We start from the raw sequence: 9,877 nt of genomic DNA on the forward strand, positions 1-9,877 counted from the left end.
GGTAACTGAAGTCACCCATGACAACCATGGTCCTGGAGCCTGCGGCCTCAGGCAGTTTAAAAAACATCTGCATGTTACAAATAATCAGACTCTGCAGAAAAGTTCCTCCTTCAGAACTTCAACTGCGTCTCCTCCCTCTTTACCAGCAAATCATGTTGATAGGGGAAGATGGAAAAGGCAGAGGCTAAAGGCTTGTCTACACTGGTTCCATACCCAACCAGGAAATGAGGCAACATAGTTGTTCTAAAATGGCATCAAGTGCATTTAGCAAGTATACCTGAAATTGGGATCCTAAAAGGAGATCTTGATTTGCACTCAAGAACACAATGGCTGCATCCAGACAAGTGCAGAAGTTTGTTGGGCTGGCCCCAGCAGCCTTACTGGGGTCCTGGGGGCCTCCAGGGGCTGCAGCTGTGATGATCCTCCTGGGCGGATCCTGGCTGGCAGCTGCAGCATGGCTCCAGGCAGGCTGGCTCCATTTTTCATCAGTGTGTGCTGCTCCTTTTTTTTTCTGTGGGTTTTTTTGACCCCGGGATATCCAGGGGTCAAAAAAAAATCCCATGGAAAAAGAAAAATAGAACAGTGCACGCACAGCAGTATGCCCTTGCAGTGCAGAGAACTGTGCTGTATGTGGCGCTATAGACATTTTTGCACATACCACACAGCCAGGCTCGTTGGGAGACGCCCATTGGACACGTCCATACATGCACACACCTGCGCTTGCAGCAGCTCAAATAGCAGTGGCATAAACTTGTGCCAGAGATTTGTGCCTTGGCATATGTGCCTGAACACGCACTTTGGCGTGCAGCAAATTGTGCCACTTGGGGCAAACTGACCTTGCCCAGCTCCTCCCAGATCTTCAGCCAGTGGGAGCTAGAGCCTGGGGACAGCACCTGTGCTGGCTCCAGCAGTATAAAAGGCTGACCTGGTGAGCAGCTCAGGGCTACTTGCCCTCAGGAGCTTCTGAGGAAGGAGCCCCTGGAAGGAAGTTGGCCATGCCCCTTCCTGTCCCAGGCTGTGGCTGTGGCTGTTAGTTTGGTCTCAGGAGCTTCTGGGAAGATGCCCAGGCCCTTTCCTGCCCCTGGCTACTGCTAGCTGGGTCTCAGAGCTTTTGGGAGTAATTGGCTGCACCTCTTCCTGACTTGGGCCGCTGCTGCTGCCCCCTCATGGGGGGGGTCCTCTGTTGCACACTGCTGCTCCCCTTCAGAGAGGGGCCCACTGCACTGCACTACACCCTAGCTTCTGCATCCCAGTTCTGGCCTGCTGCCCAGCCTGCCGCCAAGCTGCAGTCGGGGCATAGCCAGAGGAGGGAGCCTGCGCTGCCTGTAGGCCCCTCCTCCCCCACCATCACTGCCAGAGCCTAAAGGTGCCTTGTCTGCCCCAGCTGTCTTGGCAGGCCACCCCCACCTTCACCTCCATTTTCACCAGAAGCACACCCTGAGTGGCTGAACTGGACAGCTCCAATCATCACTGCTGCTGCCATTGTTTCTGCTGCTGCCCCCTCTCAGGAAAGGGAGATTTCCTGCTGCACCACCTGACACCACACCTGCACTGGATTACTTCCTAATTGACTGACTGCTCCTGCCCTCCCCCACAGCTACCTCACTGCATCTGGTCCTGCCCTGTCTTCCTGCCTACTGTTCTGCCACTGAGTGCCTGGCTGGAGGCCTGAGGGGCTTCTGGACAGATTTTCAATAAACAAAGCCCCTCCAATGCTCCAACCATCTTTCACATCTGCCTTAGCAGCCTTCCCTGTGTGTTCTTGCCCTTGTGTGGTAAGCCCTGTGGTCCACTCCCCCTGCCCTGTTGTTTCTTGCATGGCTGAGTAAGCCAGCTTAAGTTTTTCCAGCCCTTGTGTTCCCCCTCCCCCACATTCTCAAAGCATAGGTCTCCTGTTTTTTTTTCTCCTGTGGAGCTGTAGCTCAGTGAGCTTCAGCCCCCTCCTTCCCTCCCTACCCCACTTTGCTTCCACAAACCCAGCCTGCCCCTACTAAATTCACTAGCCACACTGGATATTTTGTTTTTCTTTATAGTCCCTGCCCTCATGTGAAACAATGGCAGGGAAGGAATCTTCTGGGGGGCAGGGAGGCAGATGCTCCCACAGAGCTTCCTGCAGCCCCCACTATAGGGGCAGATCCCAGCCAAGCCCCCAAGGGGATGTAAGCCCCTGCAGCCTCCACCCCAGAGGCAGAGTCCAACCAACCTCCTCCAGGGGTGGAGAAGACGGCAACCTCTGCTGCAGGGGCAGGTGGGACTCCAGTAGGGAGCCAGCAGGACTAGGGGAACTCCCCTGGCCACACTTCCCCCAGAGGGCTTCCCAAGCCTCCTCTCCCATCATCATGGACTAAGGGCAAGGGCAGTAAGAAGGGCTCCTCTTCAGCCTCCTCCACAGCTGGGGGTGGGAAGGGCAAGGGCCCTGCCCCCAAGCCTAGATCGCCAGCGCCTGAGGGGACCAGGTGCACTACACCAGCCAGCAAACCTACTCAGCCTGGTCCTGGCCCCAGCCCCAGCCCCACCAACATGGCTGTGGGGGTGGGGGGACTGCAGCTATGCACAGGCAGCTGCAGGGAGACCTGAAGCCAGGGGGTCTGGACCCTCCACCACCAGCCCTTCCAGCTCAAGTGGCAAGGCCTCCTTTCTGGCACTCACCCACAGGCACGGGGTGAAGTGCCAACTGGCCAGGCAGGAGACCCTGCATTTTGAGACCCGGGTGCAAGCCCTGGTTCAGGTAGTGGGGGGTCCCCGAGATTGTGGTGGCCTCCCCCTTTCATGGAAGGGGGTCTTTTTCCTTGCTTCTGAGACTGCCACACAAAAGGCATTGAAGAGGGGTCTCATGGTGGAGGATGAATACGCCCCCCTCAAGCCTCTAGAAGAGCTGCGGACCAGGGTGGTCCTTAGCTCCATCCCTCTCTGTAATCCCAAATGAGCCCTGCTCCTCCAGCTCCAAACCCTGGGACGAGTTATCTCCCTGGTGGTGGCCCTCTCGCTGGGGTGCCAAGACCCCAGCCTCCATCATGTGAGCTCTTTCTGTTGCCAGGTTATGATTCAGCAGGAGTGCAGCTGGAGGCTGAGGGGTCCCTGGCAATTCCTTATCAGGGGGCGCTGGTGAGGATTTTCACTGGGGGCCTGTGGTGCTTCCGGTGCTGTGCCCTGGGGCACTTGTATCATGAGTGCCCCATGGGTGAGGTGGGGAGGGCATCCCACTAGCAAGAGGGGTGCCCCTTGTACCCCAGCCACAACTACGAGCCCCCTCATAAGCTCAAGGGATCCCACCCCCAAACTAGTTTGGCAGAGTCCTGGGGAGGGCAGCAGCAACCAGGGGGAGAGAAGGAGCAGGGCCCCCCTGCCCCTAGTCATGCCCCCGTCATGGCTGCCCTTGTTAGGGACCCTGCACAGACCCCCCAGGGCTCCAGCTCTATCCCATCATCTTGTGAAGGCACCCTATCCCTGTCCCAAGGGGCTGCAGAGTTCTCCCAATCCCAAACAGGGTCTTAGCAGATTGGGGGGTTCAGATGGTACCTAGGGAGCCCACTGAACCCCAGGATCAGGAGGAGGACGCCCGAGAACCAGCAGGCTCCATGAAGCCTGCAGATCTGTCAGGCCCAGCTGTCCCCAGGGATGAGCTATTTGCATTTCTTGACTGTGACTACACCCGCCAGTCTGCCAGCAAGGTAAAGCTTGCCTTGGACCACTGGGGAGATTTTGACAGCGTCCTCACTACTGCAAGAGCACTGGTGGGGGAAGGCAAGAGGCCCAAAAGCTGCAACAAAATAGGTGGCCCCGCAGTTTCATAGACACTCTCTATACATATGGGAGGGTGCTATGTGAATCGGCAGGCCCCACACCGGGCATTGAGACGCAAGAGGCCCCTGCTGAACTGTCTACTCCATCACCACCCCAGCCATGAGGTTGTTTAAGATTTCAACCCTCAATGTCCACAGCTGCAGGAAGGATCTCTGGAGGTGCCAGGTGCTCTCCTTCCTTCAGGAGGGAGGGTACCCTGTGGTATTCTTGCAGGAGACCCTGATGACTCCAGCCGACGAGCCTAATTGGCAACTGGAGTGGGGGGGGGGGGCAGGGTCTTTTTTAATCACCTCTCGGCCACCTCTTGTGGGGTGGCAACCCTGTTCTCCCCAGGCCTGCAGCCAGAGGTTCTCCAGGACATTGAGGTAGTGCCGGGCCACCTGCTGCACCTCTGGGTCCAGGTGCAGGGGCTGGTCCTGAACCTGCTGAATGTGTATACCCCTGCAAGGGACCCCGAGTTGGTGGATTTTTTCTGCCAGTCGGCCACATACATCAGAACCCTCAACCCTTGCGAGTGCCTGGTCCTTGGAGGGGATTTTAATGTCACCCTAGATGTGTGAGACCAGTTGGGCAGGGAGCAGAACCAGGTTGCTGTGGGCATCCTTGGGGAGATCCTGACAGACTACTCCCTGGTGAATGTCTGGTGTGCCTGTCACCCTACCAACTCCCCCTGCCTGCACCTATGTGAGGGTGGGGGAGAAACAAGCACGCCACTCCTGGTTAAACCGGGTTTATATCTCTTTGCTGCACTTTGCTGAAAGGGGTCGGCCAGACGCCAGAGGAGTGGGCCCGGGCAATCATCTTGTCTGGGCCCAGGCCACACTAGGATCTGGGTGTCCAGGGTCAGCCTACTGGCATTTCAGTGCCAGTCTGCTGGAGGATGTGGGCTTTAGGGAGGCCTTCCAAGAGTTCTGGCTTGCCTGGAGGGAGCAACAGGCAGCTTTCCCCTCGGCTTGGAGGTGGTGGTATGTGGGGAAGGTGGGCATCCAGCTTTTTTGCCGCAGCTACACTCAGGGGCACACCCGCACCTGGCAGAGGGAGGCAGTCCAGGAGCAGCTCAAGCAGGAAGTGCTAGAGCTGGAGAGGTGCCTGGCCATTGGCCCAACCAACCTGTCCCTCTGCAGAGAGTGTCAGGAGAGGTGGGAAGAGCTTTGTGCTCTGGACAACCACTGCGCCTGTGGTGCGTTTGTCCACTCATGCATCCAGCTGCTTCAGCAGATGGACTGCAGCTCCTGCTTCTTCTATGGAGAGGCAGTGGGGTGCCAAGAAGTACATCACCTGCCGTCTGGTGGGTAATGGCACCCCCCTAATGGATCCAGGTGAGATGTGCCAGTGCGCGCAGGTCTCCTATGAAAAGCTCTTCTCTCTGGATCCGACTGATGCTGAAGCCTGTCAGACCCTGTGGGAGGGACTCCTGCAGGCCAGTGTGGGTGACCGGGACTGGATGGAAGCTCCTCTCACTCGGGCTGAGTTTTCAGCCGTCCTCCACCTGATGCCTGGCAACAAGGCGCCGGGCATCAACAGGCTGACTGTGGAGTTCTACCAGGCCTCCTGGGACATCCTCAGCTCAAAACTTGCCATGATCTGGGCCAAATCCGAGGGAAGTGGGGAACTTCCCATGTTGTGCTGACCTTTCTGCCAAAGAAGGAGAATCCCCGCAGCCTGAGGAACTGGCATCCCATGTCCTTCCTCTGCATGGACTACAAGGTGGTAGCAAAGGCCATCTCTCTGTGCCTGCAGTCTGTGCTTATGGATAGGATCCATCCCGACCAGACTTACACGGTGCCCAGATGTTCCATCTTCAACAACCTGCACCTGGTTCGGGACCTCCTGGAGCTAGCGTGTCAGGAGGGCTTGTCTTTCATTCTCTTATCCCTGGACCAGGAGAAGGTGTTTGACAGAGTGGATCATGGGTACCTCACAGGCACGCTACGGGTCTTTGGCTTTAGGCCCCACTTTGTGCAGGCTCTCCAGGTGCTGTATGCCTCTGCAGAGTGTTTGGTCAGGCTCAACTGGACCCTGACGGAGCCCATCCTGCTCAGGAAAGGGGTGCGTCAAGGCTGTCCACTGTCAGGCCAGCTGTACACCTTGGCCCTGGAGTCCTTCCTCATTCTCCTGCAGAAGCAGGTGGTGGGGTTGATGCTCCGGGGGCTGGTGGTGTGGCCGGTCCTGCCATCGTATGCTGGTGATATACTCCTTATGGTCCAGGACTCAGGCAACCTGGTGCAGGTGGAGGCCTGCCAGGCATTGTACTCGGTGGCTTCCTGCCTGGGTCAAGACCTTTGGCCTGGCGATGGGTGGCAGGTGGGCTCACTCCCACCTGTGCTCCAAGGGATCTGCTGGAGTACAGGCTTGCCTCTGTACTTAGGGGTCTACCTGTCCTCTACAGCCCTCCCCCCGCCCAAGAACTGGCACCAGGTGGAGGCAAGGGTGGTGGAGCGGCTCCGGGCATGGGTAGGGCTCCTGAGATGCTTCTCCCTGTGTAGGAGAGTGCTGGTGCTGAACCAGCTGGTCCTGTCCATGCTCTGGCACCACTTACACACCCTGCCTGTGCCCCCTGAGGTCCTGGTGGGATTCCAGACAGGTGCTGGAGTTTTTGTGCCTGGGATGGCACTGGGTCACTGCAGACGTCCTGAGTCTCCCCTTGTAGGAGAGTGGCCAGGGCCTAGTTTGCCTGTACAGCCAGGTCCTGGCATTCCACCTTCAGTCCCTGCAGCGACTGCTATACAATGTTGGTAGCCACACGGCATGGGCCACCTGGGGTGTAGTTTCCTTTGCCACTTCTGGGGGCTCCAATACGACTGGCAGCTTCTCAGCCTGCTGGGCTTCTCACTGCAGGACCTGTGAGGGCTCCCAGATTTCTACCAGGACCTCCTCTGGGCCTAGAGGGTGGTCTTTGCCTCCAGATCCCCCACAACAGTCACCCACGGTGCCAACCTGCTCATCCAGCCCCTCCTCTGGAACCCCCAGCTGGAGGTGCCGGCAGCAGAGGTGCCTCGGTTGCGACAGAGGTTGATCCCACCTTGTGTCACCCATATTGGAGACCTCCTGGACTACTATAGGCAGGAGTGGGTGGACCCTGTTGCGCTGGTCTGGCGCATAGTACCATGTGCAACCTGCCATCTGGTCCTGGAGGTGAAATCTGCCCTACCTCCTAACACCCTTGCCTTTGAACAGCTCCTGCACAGCAGTGGTCTCCCCCCTCCCCCCCGTGTCCCCAAGCCCACTGGAGTTTGTCATGGGGCCGGTGCCTCACCTGGCTTCATGGTGCTTCCAGCTCCACCGCCTGAGCTGGCTGGAGGACACCAGATCGGTCTGCTTTTCCACCATCCATTGCTGCCACCTCTACATGCTTGTGTGCTGCACTGTCCATCGTGTCACCCTCATGTCCCACACAGACACCAAGTGGCGGGACCTACTTGGCGAGGGTGTGGCTGGAGCACCCCAGTGCCTGAGTCTGTACTTCACGCTCATCCCACAAACCACTGGGGACCTCAGCTGGCAACTTCTCCATGGAGCTGTCACCACAGGTGTGTATGTGACGAGCTTCACAGACACCCTCTGCAGGCAAAGGGAGACCCTGGTGCACATGACCCTCAAGTGCACCCTCCACCCCCAGAACCTCCTCCTGAGGTTCTGCTTGAATTTCATCCCCACCTTCTTTTTGTTTTTTGTTGCCCCATCTGCAGTCCCACCAAGGCCTGGGACCTCCTGATCAACCTCCTCTTGGCCCTGGCCAAATGGGCCCTGTACTTGACCAGGAAGGAGGCTCTGGCTGGGAAGGTCCCCAGAGACTGCAGGGCCACTTTCCTCTCACTTGTCTCTGCACATTTCTGGGCAGAGCACCAGTGGGTGGCATCCACCAGCTCCTTGAATGCCTTTGAGGACCAGTTGGTGTAGCCCAGGGGGCTCTGCTCAGTGTCCCCCCTCTGGAGAACTTTTCACATTTTGAACCTTTGACCCCTATGTCACTCCTACACTTTTCTTTCCTAGTTGTCCTACAAAAAAAAATTGCATCTTCCAACCTTTGGCCGGCTATTAGTTAACTAGGTGGACCTTAAGGCCCACGATCTCTGGAAGGTACAAATTGACAGGAGTTTCTGAGGCCCAGACAGTTGGTATCTGGGGACACTACCCCCTTGTGCCAGCTGGACTGCTGTAGCAGCCCTAACAAAGAGTGGTCCCTGCAGCAGTCTGGTAGTGAGGGCTGCTGCCTGGCTGTGACCTGCTGTCACCTGTGACAGCATCTGCTCCCTTGACTTGCAACCTCATGGCTGTGCAACTGCCAGACCCAGATGGGGACCTCACGGCCACCTAGGCTGTGGTATGGGCACTATAGCAAGCCACCTGCACCTCCGGGCCAGCCATAGGTGACATGTAGATGGAACACGGTGGGGCATGTGCCACCCCTGACAGGGCCGCTGCTGACACTGTAAACAGCACCTGTGGGAGCTCACCATCTCCTGCCCCACCAGCAGTGCCAGAGGGAGGACCCCCAGATTTGGGAGTCACCAGTCAGCCATGAGGCCAGCTGCCAGTGGGCCTTGGTTGCAAAGTTGGCCTTCAGGTGGCACTTCTGTCATGTCTTCTGATGTCTCTGCTCTGCCATCTATGCAGTTATCTCCCAAATGTGCTCCTTGTGGTGACCTGCTTTGAACTGTTGAAGCATGTTCTCTTGGCCCCAAAGGGCCAGGAGGTCAGCCACCTTGTTTGCCCTTCAGCTGACTCCCCAGTGCTGGCCATGGGCAGGTTTCTCTGCCTGGGTCCAGCCACTTACCTCACCATCAGGGATCTTGGTGTTCCTTCTTTAAAAATTGCAAATTCTCTCATTAAAATACCCAAAGTCTGTGTTCTTCCATGACTAAAATGAAACACCTCTATATCTACAGAGAATAGTTAGGCAATGTTTTGTTGATATATTTACAATTTTAAAGCAATTTGGAAGCCCACCACTGCCTTTATCATCATAATAAAAACAAATGCTAAATATCTATACATATGGCATTTGCTTTTGTTTTTTTTTTATCATACAAATGATCAGAGCTGCTTCTGCCCCCTTCACTCACCAGGATGTGGGGCGCTGAGCAACACTGTGCCTGTGCTCTGCCTCTGCCCCTCGCTCCTGATTTGCAGCCCCCCATTAGCTTCCTCCCAGCAGCAACTCCATCTCCGCATCAAGACATGAGTGCAGCTGCAGCTGTCCCAACCACTGCTTTGTGGCTCTAAGCAGTGCCAGCCCTTGCTGTTCTGCTCCCCGCACCTGTTACCCCTGCAGCTGCGGCTCCCACTAACAGGTCCTGTTCTGTCCTGTCTGGTGGCTGGGAATGCTGGGTGTAGGGTTTGTGGGGGTGGGGTTTGTGGGGGAATGTAGGGCTTGTACCGGAGTTTTGGGTGGTGTGGGGTTTGTGGGGGTGGTGTGGGTTTGGGGGAACTGCTTGGGAGGGGTGGGTCCTGCGACTGGATGCCAGCAGGCTGGACTGTCGCCCTGCACTACATGCAACCCCTGGTCTCAGGTGGCACTGGTGCACATCCAGGGGTCTCTGTCAAGAGCGTCCTGACAGCTGCTGCTGCTGCAGGGGTGGCTGTGCACCATGTGGGGGGTGGGCAAGGGACCCACCTCTCTTGAGCATTCTCCCCCTCCACACCCACAGTCCCCCCCCAACCTACAATCCTGCTCACCCCCATGTTCCTACTTACCTAGGACAGAGCCTGAGTCCGATCCACCACTGCAGCCTTGCCCTGCTCCTAGTTGCTCCAGCATGCTGAGCATGCTGGAGCAGCAGGGACATGTGGCAGCCATAGAAACACTCTGACTCTGGCCATGTGCTAAAGTGTCTCCCTGGAGGACCCAGCCTCCGGTTGCCTCAGGGCATGCTCTGGGACCATGTCCTGTGCTGCTTTTCCCCAGTGGATTATTTTTTGATACTGTGATTTCCTGGTACCAAATTTAGAGCATATTTGCAGTGCAGGGAACATTTTTTCATTCCCAGTGTGCCTCTTGTGGCATCTCAAACTGCTTTTGAGGTGCTGCAACAGGCACGTGCTCACTCATCTGAATGTGGCCAATGAGGCA

General features: G+C 57.0%; 1 long non-coding RNA gene across 1 annotated transcript; it reads right to left on the reverse strand.

The window, feature by feature from the left end:
• Positions 1-924: 924 nt before the first annotated feature.
• LOC109287237 lies at positions 925-8,003 on the reverse strand. Its single transcript, XR_002094785.1, has 3 exons — positions 7,897-8,003; positions 6,434-6,436; positions 925-952 (listed from the first exon to the last, which is right to left on the reverse strand). It is a non-coding gene; the product is annotated as an uncharacterized LOC109287237 (long non-coding RNA).
• Between the last annotated feature and the right edge of the window lie 1,874 nt (positions 8,004-9,877).

Source organism: Gavialis gangeticus, unplaced genomic scaffold (assembly GCF_001723915.1).
Source record: "Gavialis gangeticus isolate Ggan-Ray unplaced genomic scaffold, GavGan_comp1, whole genome shotgun sequence".
NCBI classification, from domain to species: domain Eukaryota; kingdom Metazoa; phylum Chordata; order Crocodylia; family Gavialidae; genus Gavialis; species Gavialis gangeticus.